This window comes from Cryptotermes secundus, unplaced genomic scaffold, assembly GCF_002891405.2.
Source record: "Cryptotermes secundus unplaced genomic scaffold, Csec_1.0 scaffold597, whole genome shotgun sequence".
Lineage (NCBI taxonomy): Eukaryota > Metazoa > Arthropoda > Insecta > Blattodea > Kalotermitidae > Cryptotermes > Cryptotermes secundus.
Window position 1 is genome coordinate 378,241 of NW_019743156.1, and position 23,176 is coordinate 401,416.

The 23,176-nt window shown below is 38.8% G+C and overlaps 1 protein-coding gene across 5 annotated transcripts in view; it reads left to right on the plus strand.

Moving 5' to 3' along the window:
- The first annotated feature begins 5,704 nt into the window (after nucleotides 1–5,704).
- LOC111873908 overlaps nucleotides 5,705–23,176 on the plus strand; it is a 115,860-nt gene continuing 98,388 nt past the window's right edge. For 4 of the 5 annotated variants that reach the window (XR_002844453.2, XM_023868987.2, XM_023868989.2 and 1 more), the window contains exons 1-2: nucleotides 5,705–5,793; nucleotides 12,322–12,419. The gene's annotated coding sequence lies outside the window, so the exon portion shown is untranslated. The remainder of the gene's footprint in view (nucleotides 5,794–12,321; nucleotides 12,420–23,176) is intronic. The other variant, XM_023868988.2, reaches the window with a different exon arrangement.

Sequence of the window (23,176 nt, forward strand, 5' to 3'; positions counted from 1 at the left end):
AAAATATATTTGTTCCTCCACCCTAACAGTGGGCGTCCTGCGGTTCTTCGCCTAATTGGATCATTCGTTAAAATGTTCTTGAGAATTCTCTCTTTCATCCGTAGAACGTGATGTTTCCGCTGTAATGTATATGTACAGCATCTTCCGTACTGACATACGATGGGGTACCCAAAAGAAACTGAACTATTTTTTTTGTGGGCAGAGCTTTTGTAGTACTGCGTTTTGCCGCTATGAGCGCATAGAGCTAACATTCCTGAGTCGATAAGCCGACTACCGTTGCTTCAGAAGGTAAGGACTAGTTTCGGCAGAGTTTATAGTGACAACTGTTTTGTGTGATCATCTTTTTTCAATGGCTGATTTTCGTGAACAGCGTGTGGCGGTGAAATGCTGCTTTTTGCTCGGGAAAAGTGGAACAGAAACTCTTGAAATGTTAAAAACGGCGTACAAGGACGATGCTATGGGGAAAACTCAAGTGTTTGAGTGGTTTTCCCGTTTCAAAAATGGTGAAATGTCAATTGATGACAAACCTCATTCTGGTCGTCCTTCCACGGCCCGAACATATGAAAATGTTGAAAAAATTCGTGAAATCATCAAGGAAGATCGACGACGGACCATTGAAGAAATTGTGGAGCTGTCGGGAGTGACTTGGAGCTCAGCGGCCAGATTTGTGGCAGTCGGGTGACTGGTTTTTCCATCATGACAATGCCCCTGCTCACATAGCCCTGTCTGTACGACAATTCTTGACCAATAATGGTATGACCCCTGTTCCTCACCCTCCATACTCACCCGACCTTGCCCCGTGCGACTTTTTTTTGTTTCCTCGAATGAAACAGACATGAAAGGAAAAAACGACGGAGGCGCTGTCAAGCATCTCAGAAGATGAATTTAGACAATGTTTTGAAAAATGGAATAAAAGACTAGACAAGTATAAGTGGAGAGTACTTTGAAGGGGATTGAAGGTTTGTGCTTAAAATTTGAATAAATAAGTTAAAAAAAATAAGTTCGGTTTCTTTTGGGTACCCCCTCGTATAACAGTAGACACAGAATCTCTATATAGCAGACTAGACTATGTGACCGTATGGCCCAAATGGCGGGGTTTAGCGGATTAATTCATATCTAGTGCAGTCCTTAAGCTCTTTATTATCTGAAAATTACCGATATGCATAAGCCATTGCAGTGATACTGTATGTACGTATATGGAGCTCGCAAGTGGAGCTCAACAGAGCCTGGCGTTCCAGTACTCCCTTGGTGTACGGTTCGGGGTGGATTGGAGAGATTTTAACATTTGATTCGTACGTGCAGAGCGCCCAAAGTTAACTGGGAGGCCGGTAGAATATATGATTCCTCCCACCTTTACTGAAACTGTTCAGTGAATCTTACAGATAAATTAGCTTTCACAATTAGTGTATATTAGAAACAAAATGATCAAGTATTACAAATTAATTGTAGATACAAATACTGATTTTTAATGTTCGAGGTCTTTTAATTATTGTAGAAAACTAATTGTGAATTATTTTAAATGTTGAAATTTGCAGAAAAAAAGTAATAGTATTTAATAATAGGAATTTCACGTGTATTATATATGTTCTGGCATGCTTCAGTAAAATATTGAATTTCAATTTTATTTAAAATAGGGATGATTTTGTTAAGAAACTATATTATTCATGATTATCAATATTCTCCTTTAGTGAATAAAAAAGTGATTAAATTTTAAATGATCCAAAAGAGATAATCATCTAAATTAAATTTAATTGCGTCTTTAAAGACGCTGTTTAACAATCAGGATTGCTGAAATTTGTACTTTGCCTATCGTACGGTATTCTAAACAATACAAGTTCTCTAAAACTGGATCTGTTTCATCAGATAAAGGGGTGGGTGCCATCTACTCTGTTAGGTCCGTTAGAAAGTTTTAACCTAAATCACTGCTCTGTCTAATGGCCCCAGAAGACTAGGTGTCCTCCACCACTCATCTGAAGAAAGGAATGGATCCATTTTTCGAAACACAGTGTTCTAGTGTTCTTTAGAATACCAGACAATGAGCAAAGTTCAAATACCCAGTGATCCCGAGTATTAAACACCATCAACATTACCATTTAGAATGGACGCTTAAGTTGGTGAGGTTCTCTTATTTAAATCTGAGATTCTGCAGGGTTTCGGATTGTCGAGATTTGCGACTAATGACAGATATGAATGATGCTGCATACATTACCGATGTAGCGCCAGTCATATGCAAGTCCGTGGAACTGACCAACATTTTCCGCAAATGTTGTGGCGGAATTTTTGCCAAGAAAAATTTTATAATAAAGCCTTTATAAATACATTTACGGTGCGAATTTGGTACGGCGATAAAACACCTGCTTCTTATTCAAGATTCGTCCGGCTCTATCCCTTACAGGGGCCAGATATTCAGAGCATTATCGTGATTATCCTAAACGTCTCCAGGTGAATGCCGAAATAGTAAATACTAAAAGAATACTGTTCGAATTCCTTAAAATTTCTCTCCTAATCATTCTTAATAATTAGGTTAGAGCGTAGCCAATTTTTATATTAATTTGAGTAGGATAAGAAGAAAGCAGTCTTCTTGGATTTGGCATCGTGTNATCCCAGAAGACTGCTTTCTTCATAGTTACCGCCATGAAAGCCTCAAATCTTACATAAGTAGGGTAAATTGGGGTGAATGGAACAATAGGGCGAATTTCTAATTAAACTTCTGTATCGATGTTACTGGTGGCATTGTGACCGCTATCACTATCAGCGTTTCTCTGGATCTTAGGGAGAGCGTCGAAATAAAAGTACGACTACTGCATTGTCAAAAGAAAGTGTTTTGAGTGATACATTTCTAGTTTTGGAGGTGGTGTTGCAGGTTAAGCTAATAATAGGCAGTTTTTAAGCATTCGTAGATGTTAACATTTCAGCTTGGGCATGCGTGTTATACTAATTTGCAGTTTCTTCTTATCGCTGGTGAAGTTATGCAGACTTCTCATATTCTGGGCCCCGAAGCCAGTCAGGCTGTCAGCAATACCAGACGTTACTACTCGTACTTATTAGCGAATCGGGTTGGAAGAAAAAGCCCATTTAGGAAATTTTAAAAGATTATTTTTTAATAAAGTTTAATTTTCTTAAATGAAATTATCAGCAATGATCCTACTTCTATTCTATACAGCGGATAACTTGTGGATGGGAAAAATACATTATTTTTTAATTGCTTGTGGGGTGGGACTAAGTACCTTGTACTGCGGTCACTTCTGGCCTATTGTGCCAGCCCCAGATGATAGGTGAGGGTGATTGTGGAGCAATTGGTGGAATGAAGATTGGCAGGGGAAACCGAAGTACTCGGAGAAAACCTACCCCAACGCCTCTTTTTCAACCATAAATCCCACTTGACCTGGCAAAAATATAAATAAAGCTCTTAAACTTTCCAAGAAGGCTCAACTAATAGTCAGGCAGCGGTCATTTTCAAAGTACCATGAATTTGTCTCCGTCGTATAATATTTGCTAATGGTATCGCTACAAAGCCACGAGGTTGCCAAGCCATATTCAGGCCTGGTGCACGAAGTGACCTTGTTGAAAATTTTTCTATCCTGTTCATCCACTGGCTTGGGGGAGAATGGGATAAGGTACAGCGTTTACGTAATTCGGATGCAATCATAATATGACTGACTACATGATCCTTTTTGAGGTCCAATACACCCGAACTTACCCTAAATTTTGTACAGTACTGTAAAAATCACCTCACAGTCCACGCATTCTCCACATGGCAGAATATATGCCATCCTGGTGATATGGCTGAGGTTCTAATATACTTTGTAAAGGGGATTCCCTTTTGTACGCGTGACGGAATTCTTAACGGTGGTCCGGCAATACTGGAATTTCCATCTAGTGTGTTTTACAGCAAAATTTTCATCACGAGAAACATGCTTCAAGGACATGGCTGTTGATTTTCGTAATTCAAAGAATGTTCATTTAATATACATCTTTTATTTTATACTGAAAACGGCCTTTTGTACTTGAAAATTTTGACTTCTTATTCAGTTCTGAAATATAAGTATAAAGATGTTGATTCTGGTATCATCTTTAAAATCATCATCAGTTTGTTCGTCTGTAGCGTTTACCTGTTTATGGAGTGACTTATTTAACTTCTTTGTCAATCCTAAATCTGATCTGTTGGTTCAAAACAGGAAGCTGGAGAGCGAAAGGAATTTAAATGCTGACATGTAAGCATGTATTTTCTGTGCTAAAATGTTTATGGTTTTTTTAATTCGCTTAGTGGGGGTGGAGTCCAACTGGGTCCACTCGGCACGGCGGCCACTGACTGGCCTATTGTAGCCTGCCCCGGGTAATTATGATGATGGAAAATTTGGTGGAATGAAGATTGGCAAGGGAAACCGAAGTACTCGGAGAAAACCCACCCCAGCTCCACTTTGTTCACGACAAATCCCACTTGACTAGACCCGGAATCGAACCTGAGCCTCGGCGGTTGAAAGCCAGCAAAATGTTTGTCTTACTTCAACGTATGTTTTGTTTTGAAGTTGTGTTCCCACATGATACAAGCTTATCTGCGTACGGCTCGGACCTTAGAGGACTATATATGTATATATCGATTCATCGTTGGATAAGGAAGCAAATAAATAAATGAATAACCTGAATTGAATTTCTCTTCCGAAAATACTGTGGAATGTACACCCGTTACTAGTCAACGACCGCGAACTAAGCAACTATTCAAATGCCGTTGTTAGGTAACGACTCCGCAAAGAAGCATGTGTCCACTGCAACAATTACACTGCAACAGAAGAAATGTGTTTTCTGTGAGGTAGGTGCAAATATATTATAAGCAGGACAAGTTAGTGGATCAGTTGGTTTGTGAGTTAGTGAATTATTTAGATAACCGCTGGGTTTCAGTTGTTGGGAGCTAGTGCTATTAGAAGCTGCTAACTGAGGTTATGGGCAGCTCGGAAACCAAAAGGAAGGGGAAAGTCCCCCGTTGAAGCAGCTACGGAGCAACGGCTAATGAAGAGTGTAGCAGACTGAGAACTTGTGTGGTTAAAAGTAGTAAGGTTTCAAAGAAATCCTATTACAAATTCTGACCCTGTCTTTAGTAACTAAAGAAAGTGATAATATATAATATTTGCAATATAAATATAGCCAGGCTTTATTTTTCTGTACTTTCATTTGTTATATAATTTTTAAAACTCGATATTGAAGGACACATACAAATGAAAATTCTCTTCGCATGAATTGCGTGTAATAACCAGCCAAGTACATATTGGCCTATCGTTTAAATTCGAATTTGGGAAGATTTCTAAGCAACACAAGATGTTTGAAGTGAATCAACACATTGACCAGACAGTCCTACTATCACTTTAACTTTACATGAAACAACGCACATTTCTTGATAGATCAGTAAGTCATTGTATTTCCTGGTATGCCCCATTCAACTCATCCCATGCTTATTAAAATGACTGCAAAACTTGTTGCAGCTCCTGCTGACCTAATTTCCAACATTTCTACTATTATCACTGTAAATATTAATTAAAATATTTCTGGAGCCTCTTGTCGTATATTTATTTTTGTATTAAAATATAAATCTTCGGTATACGAAGTTGAAATGGGCAAGAAATCGATTGCTTTTGTGTACCTCTCTATAAGCGCGCGCGCAAGTCCTCTGGATCACGGCAGAGGCACGCACGGGGGGACATCGCTGTAACAGTCGGTCTGAGAAGGTCGGAGCGTTCTGATAAGAGTCAGCGGCTGGGACCGGCAGCGGAAACAACGAGGCTTTGGAAGCTTCCTGACGTAAGGCAAATATTATTATCGTCTTCAGGAAGATTAAGCTAATTAATTTGATACATGCAATACAATTTGTAGTCAGTACTCCTCTTGTGAAATATGTTGAAACTTGCATTAAATAAATTGAAAGTTGCATGTTTACAAAAGTTACTTAATTATGCTGAGCTCATTATCTTCTTTGAGAAGCTGGGCTTAATTCATTAACAACGTAATTATAAAGCGAAATTGCATTATAATCATAAAATGTGTAAATTTTTGCGAAGTTTTACAAATGTAAGAAAACATATTTTCAGTACTAACGAAAGCCAGAAACTGGAACTTTTAACTGATGGAATAAGATCCATAATTCTGAAATTCAGAACACTTGTGTACAGCAAGTTTGTACGTAGTGTTCATTAACATCAAACCGCCAGTCGTAAAGTGAGCCAGATGATGAATAACATTCATTTGCAATGATATTAATGTATGTAGGTACAAAAGTGATGGCGTTTAAATTATTAATATTTTGCGCCAAGACAAATTCACAACAATTTAATTAATAAATCAGCAATGTTTCCGAAAATGCTAGTACATTTGTAAAGATATTTAAGAAAAAACACTAGTCGTTCAGTATTATTATTTTAACAAAGAAATTTCTTCAATATTGGATTTGAGGTTGATTATAAGAGTACTAACTATTGGGAAGTATCGCTTTGAAGTGCGTTAGAAGACCGCAGACGTTTCGGAGGAACATGCTACCTCCATCTTCAGGGGCAAATTCCAAGTCAAACAAGAAACCATTGGAGATGGTAGGTTGCTTCGAAACATCGGTGGTCTTCTACCAGGCTTCACGTCTTTACATCCAAGAAGTTAGTATTCTTCATATTTCTTACAATTTGACAGGCGAAATTATTTATTCATCTATCACTGAACGTGAATTTTTCATATCAGTGGAGTACGGGTTGTACTCATTATTTCATTAACACTTGACGAAGGAAACGGGTACAGTTCCGAAAGAAAGTGCTGTCACATTTTATGCGAGGACTCGTGTCGCATAATTCAAGACAAGTTTTGAAATAAATACGTGGTTCTTGCCGAATTTTATGGGCTTCGCATTATTTCAAACTTTGCGTAGGAAGTGAGAATATATTAATATATTTATATCGCAATATTTAAAATTCGCATTAAATGTGTTGACAGTGTATCTTGTTTAAAAATACAAGATTTTGGGTAGTGTCCATAATAATCATGTTGGATATTGCTTGCTTTTTGTGTGTTGATAACAAGGTAAGTTGTGTCAGTTGATGTATGATCTATCAAATTCTATCTTAATTAACAGTCATAAATGTAATTTTGATTTTGATTTAGATTGGTCTGTGCGAGTTCCTGCTGCATGTTAGGGTGTTCTATGTGCTTCAGTGTACAACGAAAAAGAAAATGTTTCATATAAACTTACATATCATAATAATGTATATATTTCTTATGATTAAGCATGTGATTTTATGCCTAGTTTTTAAGATATTCGGGATTTCACAAGATTTTTAACGTTCGGAGGAAAACAGATGAATATCACTTTTCTCATTTTTCATAAACGTTATGAAAATCTTAAAGATTAAGTTAGATTTCCACATACAGACGGAAGGACGATCTCTTCGTACTGATGAAATTCTAGTCATGCTCAACTCATTCTTGTGCGGTTCACATTAACATATTATTAAAAATAGTATTTTAAAGTTTTTTCAACACTGAAACAGCGCAAAGACTTTTGCATCACCACTCAGAACAGTGACACCAGACCAAAGGATAGCGTTTCGATTTTGTTTACGAACAGTACAAAAGTAACGGAGAGTTTTCATGAAATACAACATGCGTTTCTGAGGGTCTCTTGTGTACAACTTCTTAAATACTTGCCGGAGCGCATTATATTTCGAATAAAAATTGTAAAAATAACGGGATGCGCATGCCCAATATTTCCCTGCAAGTCTTGCGGTTTCTAAAGAATTAGACAACAATGATTATGCTATGAACACATTTTCTCACCTGCATATTTACACAAACGGGAAGATCACAGTCCATTAATCAACAATGGTTTTCCAAACCTACACGAAGATTACCAAAGTCTCTTGCTCTCCACAGACCTAAGAAACGAAAGAAGATTACAGAAGTACCTAAATTTACTCACTCTCTCTGTGTATTATTCTAGAGCCCTTTTGGATATTGGCCGCTTTTCAACATTTAATCCTATAAACAGTCTGTACGACTCCTTGGAAGAATGATCAACCCGTCGCAAAGTCTTTACCTACATACAAAACAACATAAATACAGAATAAATGTACACAATACAGTCATCCATGCCTTGTGTGAGATTCGAACCCACGATCCCAGTGTTCGAGTGGGTGAAGAGGGTTCATGCCTTAGACCGTGCGGCCACTGTGTTTGGCGCATAAATTTATAGTTATATTTAAATAAGAACATATATATATATATTAAATTAAAATATAATTTGGCATAAAATTATAAACATACATTTTTTATTTTTATGAAAAAATACTTTGTATACGTAAGCTTATGGTAACAGACACTTAGACATTGAAATTAGAGTTGTGTTTATAATTACTTGTGCCAAATGCTTCTCTTGAGTGCACAGTGCGTACTTTTACAGTCTTGTTTAATTCCCTCAAATCGATAACAACATGGACTCGCAAGCATGTCAGGTGGAAATGCCATTAACGCCACTTAAATTAGTCTCTTGAAATGATGCATCATATCAGACATCCTAAAATACGCAACTTTTGTTAATTTAACTTCTATTAAGTATATAATAATAAAGTGGGAACCCTTCAAATATTTCTCATAGTTCCCGGTTTGGTGTTTCAGATATTGTGGAACTACAGTAACAAATCAAAATTTTGTTCAGGGAAAAATTAAAAGCAGATTGATTTCGGGTAATGCTTCATACCATTAGGTTCAGAACCTCATATCGTCTCATCTGCTATCTAAACACGTAAAGATTTAAACATGCAGAATTTTACATTCCCTGTATTTTTGTATGAGTGTAAATCTTGGTTTCTGATCTTAAGGGAAGAACATATACCTAGACCATCTGAGGAAAGGTTTCTGATGAGAATATCTGGACATCAGGAGGATCAAAACATAGGAGGCTGGTGAAAATTACATAATAAGGAGCTTCATAACTCATATTCCTCGATAATACAATTAAAATGATTAAGTCAAGGGGAATGAGGTGGGTAGAGCATATAGCCAACATAGGAAAGAAACATAATTCACGCAAAGATTTGGTGAAAATTTCGGAAAGAAGATGCAGATATGTAGATATAGACGTAGATGGAACGATAATATTAAAATTAATCTTAGGCAAATATTACTGGGGTATGGACTGGATTAATCTGGCTCAGGATATGGACCAGTAGATGGCTCTTTTGAAGACGAAAAAGAAACTTCAATTTCCATAAAGTGTTGGGAAATTCTTACGCAACTGAACAACTGGTGGCCTCTCAAGGAGGACTGGCCTCCATGGAGTAAGTTACTTGAAGTTTGTGGCGATATATAATGATCGACTAATGATACCGATGTGCAGTTTGGTACTGTGATAGTAAACATACCTGAACAAATGTAAATATGGCGACGGTACGAAACTTTGAGAACATATCCGATCAATTTCATGAGATTTTATCTTTACTGCATTTATTTATTATTCGCAAAAATACAATAATAATAATAATAATAATAATAATAATAATAATAATAATAACTCTTTTCTCTCCTCTTGTTCCCACTTTGGAGCATAGGGCTGATTTCTCAGTTTCATGATAGCTTTACAGGTTGTAGGACTCCTTCGACAGGTGATCAGATCATCGCAAGGCCTCTACCTAAACACAGGACAACACAAACACAGAATAAACACATACACACACCAAATATCCATATATTTTGTGGAATTCGAACCCACGATCCCGGCTTCTGAGCTAGCGAAGACATTTCATGCCCTAGATCGCTCGGCTACCGTGACCGGCAATAATGGTAATAGAAATTAAAATTGTCATTGTGTTTTTAAATATTATGCCATATAGGTGCATGGGCGAGCGGATGTAGGAATCCACATGTTCATGACATCAGTACTAGTTGAAGCAATTTGTTTTTAAGTCCGAAATTTATAAAGCGCACTTAAATGTAAAAATGTCGAACGTTGCCAGTAGGCCTATGTACACATACACGCACGTATTCAAAATATTACGAATTCATTTGAAATGTTCTATAATTTTACGGACTCGTTCATTTTGGAAAGGTCACATATGTTTAGATTTCACTTAAAGAGATGTGTACATAGTGAAATTATACACATGTCGATGTCAGGTCCGACAAGGCTGCCATCTGTACGATCATTTCCCTGAGAATACCAGATTTCACATCGTCTGTATGTTTTGAGATTTTAACTTTTCATAATTCCGCACATAGTCTGTTTGACAAAATCCAACGTTCATTATTACTACGTATTACGTTACTTACTTACTTACTTACTTACTGAGCTAAACCCTTTTTGAGGAGCCGCCAAATCTGCAGCTACTCAAGAATTTCCCAGAATTTTATGGAATCCGAAGGTTCATTACCGTGTTCACAAGAGCACTCCACTGGTCCCTATCCTGAGCCAGATCAATCTAATCTATACCATCCCATCATATCTCTCTAAGATCCATTTTAATATTGTCCACCCACCTACGCCTTGGTCTTCCCTGTGGTCTCTTTCCTTCTGGCTTTCCCACCAATATCCTATATGCATTCCTCTTTATCTCATTCGTGCTACATGCTGTGCCCCTCTTATCCTCCTTGACTTGATCATTCTAATTATACATGGAGAAGAGTACGAGTTGTGAAGCTCCTCATTATGCAGTTTTCTCCAAACTCCTGTCACTTCATCTCTCCTCAGTCCAAATATTTTCCTTAACTCCCTGTTTTCAAACACCCTCAGTCTATGTTCCTCCCTTAATGTCAGAGACCAAGTTTCACACCCATACAGAACCACAGGCAAAATTATGGTATTTTACATTCTAATCTTTATGATTTTGGACAGCAGACGAGAAGACAAATGGTTCAGGACTGAATGCTAGCAAGAATTACCCGAGTTCAATCTCCTCTTAATTTCCTCCTGAATCAGGTTTTGATTTGTTATCGTTGTCCCCAAATGTGTACGAGTATTACTACGCATTTGAGATATTTAAATGATATTACGAGCACTTTGAAAACGCTTTTAATTTTTCTTCTCGTTTCGGACACTAGAAAAGTCTCTCACTGGGATTCTTCGTACCCCCTTTTGAAGACAGATATAACAAATTAAATATCAAACAAATGTATACATTTTTCCTTCTACAGTTACAAATAAAATATTATTATTCTGTGCTGATACAAACTTTTCATTTTAGTAGGCCTGGTGTGTTTTCTGCACGTAACCTTTCCTTCTGCAAGGTTACATGTTAAAGTAATGTGATGAATATGATCGTTGCTAGACAACGGTTCGGTAAATATATTTCCAAGGTTAGGCAGTCGAAGGTGGGAACTCCGTTGCTGGGTAGCAGGTCGATAGGCATATTTCGTAGTAACGGATAAACCACAGTAAGAAAGGAATACAAGAACCTCTATTCGGTTCTCCTGGAAGTCAGTTCGGGTCAGGAGAGTTCAGTGGCAAGAAATTCTTCGTTCGACATTCGCCACAGAAGAAGAGAAGATACTCGTAGTCCAATAAGGAATGGAACACGTCATAAACAGCCAAGGATTGTGAGCTGTTATAATTGATTGTAATTGTAATAGAAGTGCCAATCAATCCAGTCATCCAATCCAGAATCTGTTGTTATTAGTCACGGAAACCCTTCATACTTGAAAGTATGTTCTTGCAACCTAAGCGATTTGGCCAACAGAATTAAATATTTCAGTAATTTGAAATTTTACGATTACGAAGTTTGCGACCAGTGTGAAGGAAGACCATGGTCATCCACTGTTTGGTGCACAGTTCAGTCATCATTTAAATGAAGGACAGCCTCCGATATATGCAGCTGTTAGTAGCAACCGTGTTTCTATGTATGAATGCCCTGAAGGAAGTGGGATTAGGTTACTGCAATGCTATGCTAATCCTGATGTATCCTAATATGGAGTATCGGCCGCACCATAGCTCAAGCGGTTAGTTGCTGGCTTCCCACCGCGGCGGCCCGGGTTCGAACCCGGGTCTGGTCAAGTGGGATTTATGGTGGACAAAGTGGCGCTGGGGCGGGTTTTCTCCGAGTACTTTGGTTTCCCCTGCCAATCGTCATTCCATCAATTGCTCCACAATCACACTCACCTATCATCTGGAGCTGGTACAATAGGCCAGAAGTGGCCGCAGTACAAGGGACTTAGACCCACCCCACTAGCAATAAAAAATATATAAAGTGTTTTGTCTCTTGTCTGGTCTTATGTGGAAACTGGATAGTAGAACAGGTTAAAGGAAATTTATGTTAGAAATTATGTTAGGAAATTTATGTTCAAATTGTGAACTTTTCCTTTCAGATATCTGAATCTTCCTAATGAATGTGTAATTTGGAGAATTTCATACGGACGTAAAGCTGACAACTCACCTCCAACTAGTGCCGAGGTCAAGAAAAATTGTGAGTCTATACATTCACTCCCCCATATGCCTTCAGGCATAATGCTTAATTAGTTAAGCACAGGAACAACTTTACTTTGCGATCACACATAAAATGAACATCAGATGAACTAATACTTCGAAGCTGGAGGCTATTGCTTTCTGTAACTTCAGAGCTATAAGAATAAGTCGCTTGTTTAGCGAATGGAAAGCGGGGGGGGGATAGGAAATCCGTGTGTGCGGCGTGAAGCGCATGGAAACTCGTGTCTTCCAAAATGGAGGATTTATGATAAGATGGCGCTAGGAGGCAACGGGTTCCTCCGTAATATTAGCAGATTTCTGTCCCACAAAACAATAATATTTACAGTCACCACTACCATAATTTCAGATCCAAAATTTTATATTTTCCAAATGAATGCTGATATTTGCTCCAGGAAATCCAGATGAAATTTTCTTATAGGTTGTAAAGCCATGTAATTCGGTGTAAGTCTACTGATGAGGATCATATTTCGTCCATCATCAGGGTCAGAGAATGATCCATGGGTGAAATAAGCAAGAAATAGACGATAATCAGAGATAGGTGAACTTTGCCAAACTACACATCCTTACAGGCCAGGAGAATATACTCAATACAGTTACCGCTTTGAAAGCCTCAACCCCCTCCCCCCCCCAAAAAAAAGAACTCCGTGGTTTTAGTCTGCAAGCGAACTATACTGACCGAGCGACCGCCGCTTGTCGGCGAAGTTAGTGCCAACTTTAGTGGATAGAGGGTGCTGCGTTGTCAGAGGAAAGAACCCCCACGGCCTTTAATTTCGGTTTTCTAGAACCCAAGAAAATACAAATTATATTTCTTGTAAAAACATTGTATTCTTCTGGGAAACTCATTTATTCTGCACAAATAAATATAACGAGCTCAATGTTTGTCTAGTGCCGCCCGGGGGCAGTACATTTCGATACTGTAGCACTTTCTGTTGTGTTAACATTCTGTTCTCCTTCAGCGGAGTTAATCTCTTTCAAAAATAAAATTGAATTTGTAGCAGACGCGTGCCCATCTAGCAGTAGATAGGTGGACAAAATTAAAATGTATCTTAGAGAGAGATTTATTTTTTTATTGCTAGTGGAGTGGGACTAAGTCCCTTGTACTGCGGCCACTTCTGGCCTATTGTACCATCCCTAGATGATAGGTGAGGGTGAGTGGGGAGCAATTGGTGGAATGAAGATTGGCAAGGTAAACCGAAGCACTCGGAGGAAACTTGCCCCAGCGCGACTTTCTCCACCACAAATCCCACTTTACCAGACCCGGGATCGAACCCGGGCCGCCGCGGTGGGAAGCCAGCGACTAAACTCTTGAGCTATGGCGAGGCCTTAGTTAAGCACTAACTTCAATTTCAAAACAAACATCGACGATAATAAGCCTTAGCAATTTGGTGACATAAACTTAACTCGTAAACTTCCCTGCAACGTACTTCATGACAGTGTTTATTCTTTCTGTTTGTAGTGGCATGTTCTTCTTCCTCAGAGTTAATACGACGCCTGAGTTCTAAACGAAATTATATTTTTCTGCTGATTACAGAAGTTCTTATGAGGCTATGAGACTATATAATAGGGGGCAATATCAGAATGCAAATGAACAAGAACGGAACTTCTGTTCACAGAATCTTAGCCTCTTACTAGTAATAATAATAATAATGATAATAATAATACGCCGGTAAATTACCCTCTCAGTGACGCTACACAAACTCCAAATTTTGACCCAATTCCTCAGAATTCGAAGAAATTTAACATATTCTTTATGATTTTAACAAGAGTCCACGGTGAAGTTGTTCCTTATTAAGGGATTGTTGCAAGCAACAAGACCTGCACTTTTAGATTATTTGACTTATATATTAATTAATTAATTAATTAATTAATTGTACTTCAGATCTCGTAGATTAGGCTGACATGTACTGATCCAGAATTGGTTCTGAAAGTAGGAATCATTCAGGTACTTTGTAGGAGCCCTTAGGTAGTTAAATATTTTGCCTGTGGATTTGTATGGGTCTGAGACTTGATCTCTGACACTAAGGGAGGAACAATGACTTGAGGGTGTTTGGGAACAAGTATCTGAGGAGGATATTTGACCAAAGAGAGATTAAGTGATAGAAGGTTGGAGAGAACTGCATAATGAGGAGCTCCGTAACTTGTATTCTTCAACAAGTAAAATTATATTGAGAAATGAGTATAAGATTTTGGTGAGGAAGCCAAAGGGAAAGAGACCACTAGGAAGACAAGAATGTAGATAGGTAATAATGTTAAAATGGATCTGAGAGAACAGAATGGTTGTACAGGCTGGATTATTCTAGCTTAGTATAGGGATCAATGGAGGGCTCTTATGGTCATGCTAATAAATTTTCATGTCAACAAAATACGTTGGGAAATTCTTAGTAGCTGGATCACATTACGGTTTCTCATGAAAGGCTCATCTCCGTAGTGTTAGTTAGTCCTTGGATAGGGGATCAGTCCAAGCAAGACTGTACCTACACAGGGGAGAACAATACATACAAGAATATATCAGTATGTAATATTATTAATTGAGTCTATCGATATATTTTCATTGAGACTAGGAGACGTGCCATGATATACACACTAAGTTTCATAAAGAATGATTTAGGCATTAAAAAGTTAATAAAAGGAGGGAAATATTCATGTAGACGCATACTGAAACAGGAAGGTGCTTTCACGTGCCTATTTTTTTTTCGAAATAAGGAAAGTAGGCTAAAAAGGAATTATAATCCCGGATTTTATTTAATACGTGGAATCCGATGTATGTCAGTCGAGTAAACCAGCTATAGGCGAATATATTACGACTTCTGTCAGTTATACAATTATTACAAAGCGTGCTCAAATTTCAAAGTAAAAATTTGATACTTTTCGAATCTAGCAACCGTTCCCCCCCCCCAAAAATCTTCCATTGGTCCACTCTATACATTGTAGACATTGAGGGACACGCTCAAGTCGTGATTTCACCGAATACCTCTATATGAATTTTAGGTTGTAAGCTTAAATTTGTACAGAATAAGTAACAAAATGCTGAAGGTTCTTTTTTTAGTTTAGTCCTAAGTATACAGGCAACAGGGGTGCTATACGTAACTTGAAGATTCAGTACAAAAGATGCCTCACAATACTTTCACCGAACCATTCTCTTATGAATCAGCTTCTGCCTCGTCTTTTTCTGTTGAAAAATGAAGAAAACAACATAAATGTTACTCTGTAAGCAGAAAAAAATGTGAGGAAAGCTTCAATAGCGATTGCCAGAAGAAATGCGTACGAGTGAAGAGAAGTAAAACGACAAAGTATAGAGAGCGAATATATTTCATACCTCCTTTTCTCTTTACAAACAAAATGCGAATCGGAGATATGAGTGTTTGCTACTCAGAAACAAGAAAACTTCAACAAAGGATCATGTACAGTTGTAAGAACCTGAGAGCATTTGTGTCTCGAAACGAAGCAGGAGCCCTTCCGAAAAGGATTTCTTTTTGAATCCAGCTTTTGTTCTGTGATGAACTGGTATTCTAGGCTTTTAACGGCTCTATTTTAACTTCAAAGGAGCAGGAGTAGCTTAGTCGGTATAGCGACTGGTTACGGGTTGAACGACTAAGGGGTCGGGGTAGGAGTCCCGATGGGGGCAAGAATTTTCACGTCTCCATCTCACCTACCCAGACTCCTATCCAATTCTTACCTGGAGCTTTTTCCCTGGGCGTAAAGCGGCCGGGGTGTGAAGCTGACCACTCAACCTCCAACTAGTGCCAAGATCAAGAAAACATGGGTTTATACATTCGCTCCCCCATACGTCTTCATGGTGTAGTGCTTAATTAGATAAGAACAGGGACAGCTTTACCTTTACCTATATTTTAACTGCAGACTTAACAAAGAATCGACAGAGAAATGAATGGTGCTTACGAAATTGCTTGGAATTAAGCAAGGTATGTTTTAAGTTATCCCAGAATTTATCTGAAAGAACTTAGGAAACCCGAGCAACGACCTCAATTAGTGTTACAGGTTCCTTGAATCTCTATACTAAAATACTCCGCCGAAGGTAAACTTAAGCATGTTCCTAAGTTTTCCAAACTGATAACGTACAGATGGCATGGAAATAAATTGTCGTGCATTTTTAACCTCGAACCTGAATGAAGATGAATATTATGCTTTACTCTCCTGCCATTTTACCACTGAGGAACTTCCTGTCTTCGTACAAGAGAAAGCTGAACGTATTCCACAGCTTGGGACTGCATGTGATGGCAAAGATTCGAGTACCACCGTTGTCAGGTATCGACACTGGTAATCAGGGAGTGCATTAGGACGCGCGGTCTAAGGCATGAACTTTCTTCCCCCGCTCTAACACTGGGATTTTGGCTTCAAATCCCACTTGAAGCATCAATGTCTGTGTTTGTGTTGTCTTGCGTGCAGATAGTGGCCTTGCGAGGGGACGGGCTGATCCCAGAGAAGGAGCCCTACAGACTGTGTAAAAGATCAAGAAACTGAAAAAGCGGCCAAGACCCATAGAGGGGCTGTAGAGCCGTAGGTGGGTGGGTAGGTAGGTAGGTAGGTAGATTAGGAACAATCATAAATACGCACTCGTGATCAATTTTGAAACTAAACATCTGAATGTGTTTATGATTTCGCAGTCGTAATATGTTTGAAATATTTTCCATTTTTCACAAAAAGCGAAAACCATGGAACGCCTTAAGCCGTTCGGCGACCCGGCAGAAATTCACGAAAACAAGTGAGAGCTTTTACTGTCTGAGCCAGCTTGCTCGTAGGTAGGGATATGGTATTCGATTATCTCAATATAGGATACTGATACTGAGATACTGATCCAAATTCAGGAAACTTTCAATTAGAACAAATATCTCCAGTCCACATTGGAGCGGGTTAGTCCACCGAATGAAAGTAGCATTCACTGCCACCGGAAGGTGAAACTCTCTTGAAAATAAAAGAGAATGTAATTTATGCATCACTAATTTTAAGACCCAGAAAAATATGAGGTTTACATCGACATGATTGTTGAGAATTTTACCCTACAGTTTGTGACATTTATTTAGTCTTTTAGACTGATACAAATGTTTCGGAAGAATATGCTGTCTCCATTTTCATGGATAAATTTTGTAGGGTGAGAATTCGGTTCTGCTATATCGGTACGTTGCAACCAACGCGGACACTTAATCATTACTCATATAAACCGACCGATTCTACGCCCTGCAAACTTCAGTTGTGAAGATGGAATCAACATATTCCTCCAAAATTTTGATATTCGCTTACAAGATTGCACACAATATCACAACCCAGAACAGAACAACCTGAACATGAGGATAAATTAAACTTTCGTGTTCTTGCAGACGTCTTCGTTAGGTCGGGCGTTATCCGAACACATTTCTCTTCATCCACAGCCTTTGTATCGGTGGTGTTTGTTAGCGTTGTGTACGTCACGCAGAAACGACACTTCTAGGGGCTCCAGACGTCATTTGTCCCTTACGACGAGATGTCCGTCATTTCATCAGATCAACATGAGCCTTATCATTTTTCTTATATTGTCATCTCAAAGCAGATGAACTCTCAACCAATAAAGTGTGCAGTAAATTCTCCCTGGCTCCAACACTTTCACGTGTACAATGTTGCACGTGTAACCAAACGGAAGACTCAAAGATATAGGAGTTCTCGCAAATTCCTTCAAATTTTCAATAATAATTATTCTCTTCAATTATACACTTTTGTAGGTAATTCTTAATATCATTACAGAAGGTGGCTACTTTGAATTTGCCAGCTATGACTTCAAATTATCTCCATGATAGGCATATCAGTACATATATCTGATATTCAAGGAATATTCTTTACAGAATTTATAGCCATCTCCATACAAATTTTCAGTCTTAATCTTCAATGGCTTATTATTTTTACTCTCTTCAATTTAATTCTAAATGTAAACTTCGTGTTACCAATCTCATGTTAGTTTATATTAACCGAGAAAAGTTTGTTATATTCGTATCCTGGCATGTAGATCTGTTGCTAAACGGCGACTTTGTAAACAGCGGCCGTTGTTAGGTAACGCTCTCACGAAACATGCACACAAAAATAGAACTGTATTTTCTACGTTGTCCGTGCCGAGATGTTATAACTGCGAGGTTTGTAGCTTATTTCAATAAGTGAGGCTGTGAAGAGAGGACCTGAGCATGTGAAGATGAATCTCCACTGTTAGAATCCGATGCCAAGGAACGGCTGTGGAAGATACAGCAGGCTGGAAGAAATTTTAGCTGGTGCTGTGGTGATTTGTGAAATGGGGGGATTAGCGGTGTTGCTATAGTTACTTGTATTTCCTAGTCATGTCTATAAGTGGTAAACAAATCCATTCACCACTCTAAATTCCATCTATAGCCATACCCCTACAAGTGACAGTAATCTCCAGAAGACCTACAACAAGCATACTCCTATTAATGCTTCATAGATTTTGCTCTTCAAAAGTTTTACAATAGCCCCTACTCGTAATTGATACTTGCAACCACACGTGAGCCCTGCACGGACATCCATAAATCCAAACGTTCTTGATATCAAATAGCAGTGACTGTTCTAGCACAAATGCTTAATAACTAACGGAAACTGTTTTATACAGAACAGTTTAATTCACGAAGTTTACTGTCTTCTGGAACTTGATGCAGTATAACTCAACAGATGTTTATCGATACTCCTCTGAAAAGTCGATATATATCTACCAGACTACACGGCAAAATATTGAAGAAGACTGTAATCTTCATATTCACCACCGTGACAGTCTCAAACGGGAACATTTAATTTACGATTGATTGAAATTTGTTTCCAAGTACCTGGGTTCATAAAATGATCAATTCAATGAGGATGGGATGGGCAGCGCATGTAACACGAATGAGGTAGAAAAGGAAATCATATAGGATATTGACGGGAAAGCCAGAAGGAAAGATGCCACTAGAAAGACAAAGACGTAGGTGGTTGGACAATATTAAAATGGATCTTAGAGGGATAGGATGGGATGGTATGGACTGGATCGATCTGGCTCAGGACAGAGACCAGTGAGGGCTTTTGTAAACACGGTAATTAGTTCCATAAAGTTCTGGGAAGTTCTTGAGTAGCTATACAATTTGCAGCTTCTCACGAAGGACTCAGCTCCATGAGTGATGTTAGGTTCATATAGAGTAAATACGCACAAGACGTTCTGGTATCAGGCTAGATTAATACGTTTCAAAAAAGGACCAACAGACGATAAATTTTGACTCCTTAACAAAAAAAATATTTCTGTAAAGTGAGAAACACCAAGAGGCACATCAGTGCCTTAAGACTATCATTTTCTAGTATGTCTAGAGGAATCACTCACTTGAATGTCAGATAAGTCTTCACGGATACACCAAAGAAATTACGTAAATTGACGATTGAAAAATATTTAAATTCCATATTAATTAATGAACTAAGTGACAGGGACTTTGTGACACAGGGAGGGCCTCTCTATGTACTCTATGTACTCTATGTACTATGGAGACAGCATATTCTTCCGAAACATTTGTATCAGTCTAAAAGACTAAATAAATGTCACAAACTGTAGGGTAAAATTCTCAACAATCATGTCGATGTAAACCTCATATTTTATTCGTCTTTTCCATCTGAAGCCCTGAAGAAAGTGGAAATGACAAACGTGATATGGTAAATGGGAGAAGGCTGCGCTCTGTCGGTGAATATTAGAGTTGAATTTCATTTCTAATATATTCTGTGAGGGTTTGGAAAGTCTACTTGGTCTCAAGTCGTAAACTAAAGATGACAGACTTCACAAAGTTCAACTGACAAGGGAAAGTAATGTGTACTTTTTAAGATTAAAACCTTCTGGACTGCTATGATACTCTTATGTACTGTTCTTTCCTTTGGTCATTTATTTAACTAAGCTCTCAGTATCGAGAATATGCACTGTCGAATGTATTGCTTTTGATCATACACAAAATCATATTTTATTGCATAAAAATGCGATCAGTCTACATTAAACCAATACACAGGTATAACACATCGAACATAAACTACCACAGTCAATTAGTTCGTGGAATGGCCGCAAAGGTTTTCTGAGAAGTAATGGGTCTAGAAAGGGGTCCACTCATCCTCGTGAGGATAATTGAGGAGCTATTTCAAGGAAATAGCGACTCCGGTCTATAAAACCGAAATTAACTACCGTGAGGATTCGTTGCGCTGACCACGCTTCATCCTCTATCCGCTAAAGTTGGCACTAACCTCGCCGACAAGCGACGGTCGCTCGGTCGGTATAGTTCGTTAGCGGACTAAAGCCACAGAGTTTATTTTACTTTGTACAGTCATTATTTGATGAACGAGATTTAGTATGAATTGTCATATAACACACGTAGACAAACTTTTAAACGGAACCAAATTAGAAGAATCGAGCTGAATATGGGGACATGACATCAAAATATATTTATCTATGTCTCTACAGTCCTTGTGGATCTTGGTGGCTTTTTCAGTTTCTTAATCTGTACACAGTCTGTAGGACTTTTCGGACGGAGGATCAGCCCGTCGCAAGGCCGCTACCTACACACAGAACAACACAGACACAGAATAAACGCGCATAGACATCCATATCTCAAGTCGGATTCGAACCCACGAACCAAGTTTTCGAGAGAGCGAAAACAGTTCATACTTTAGGCCGCGCGGCTACTGTGATCGGCATCAAATATATCATCAGGAAATAATTCTCAGGGGCATGGGTTCAACAGAAGTGGCTCTATATGAGGTCTGTTGTCAGACGTTTTACTGTGTCGGACACGAATTATCGTGTTACATAATGCCAGGAACTTAGTTGAATATTCCATCTCAGTATGAAGTATCGACCTCTTCTTGCACATAATCTGGTTTATAAAAGGTGGTATAAAATATATTTCTGCAAAAATATTACTGGAATAGAGAGGTTTACATTATAAACAGCTTTCTCTCTTTTTAAGGTAGGTCTCTACCAAGCGGAAATTTAATTTTTTCTTAATTCGCTTAGTGGCGGTGGAGTCCAACTGGGTCCACTCGGCACGGCGGCCACTGATTGGCCTACTGTGCCTGCCCCGGGTGATTATGATGATGGAGAATTTTGTGGAATGAAGATTGGCAGGGGAAACCGAAGTATTCGGAGAAAACCCGACCCAGCGCCACTTTGTCCACCACAAATTCCACTTGACCAGACCCGGGATCGAACCCTAGCCGTCGCGGTGGGAAGCCAGCGACTAAACCGCTTGAGCTATGGCGCGACCTTCCAAGTGGAAAAAGTCTGTGACATTTACTCGGAATGCAAAAATTTCGAACACCCAGTGCTTTCCAGTTCTATAAACGTAAGTCATTCGCATTCCACGCGACTCAAAATGACCATATAAAATATAAATCGAAGCAAAATTTTAGAGGGAAATTCCGATGGGACTTGTTCACCTGAGATGTCCAGGTGTAGACACAACGATAATATTAAAAGTGATTTTGGCGAAATACGATGAAGTATATGGACTTGTTTTGACGTGAGATTTCATCATTATAATTGTATTTACTAGAGGGCTTGTTAGGGCATGTACTGTTTTCGCTTGCTTGGAAACCAGGATCGTGGGTTCGAATCCCACTCAGGTCATGGATGTTTAGTTTTTCTGTGTTTGTGTACAGGTAGAGGCCTTGCGACGAGCTGATCACCCGCCCAAGGAGTCCTACCGAATGTGTAAGATCAAGAAAAACCGAAGTGAACAGAGTACATGGAGGTAGGCCTAGGACCACTGGGGCTGTAGTGCCAAGGGGAAAAAAAAGAGGGCTTGCAATTCCAAGGCCAGGACAATGACAAGAGGCGACTTCTTTTGAACGCATAAATGAACTTCAGAATTCATAAAAAATGAAAAATTTCTTGACTGCATGAGGTACTGTGGGCACGCTGTAACACCATGTTACAAGCCGGAAGATCGCGGATTCGAGTCACGATGAGGTGGATTTTTTAATTGACCTAATCCTTCAAATCGCATTATGGCCCTGGAGTCGACCCAGCCTCTTACAAAAATGAGTACTAGGAATCTTCCTGGGGGTTAAAGGGCGGTCGGCGCCTAAGACTGAGAACCTCACCGCCATCTTTGAGCCGATTGTCTAGAAAATTTGATTCTCGTCGTCTCATAACCCTATGGGCCTCCATGGCCTGTTACAGGGATAACTTTTACATGAGCTACTATCAGCTTCTCAGACATAACTATGCTGCTCATGTTACTTACTTGATAACATTTTATTGGACGAAATTAGTGGTTATGGGACTATATATAAATGTACAATTTTGAACAAAATTTCGGTAATTTTCATGAACGATTTGTTCGGCATATTCACTATGGAATCAGCGGTAATCCAGTAACCTACTTCTACAAATCCAGTAGGCCACAGAGTCAGTATCATAAAGATAAGGATTGAAAAATAGATAAGACACACCGGAGCAGCATCCCCATGGCTCTAAAGCAAGATGCTGCTACCAAGAGCTATCATGTTCAGGTACTCATAAATCATTCTCTTAATGCGACAACAGAGTTATTTCGTGTTCACATAATGCCCTAGTGTCTGTAACTATGTTTTTGACATTACTAAGTTTATACAGGCCAATGTATATAAGCTAGGCTTCAATTTTACGACCCAATTACTTCTATTTTTATCTCTTAACGTTAAGTTTGAATGGTCAATAACATTGTCTACGACTCTGTTCGGTCACACAGGGCTAATAATTGCAAACTC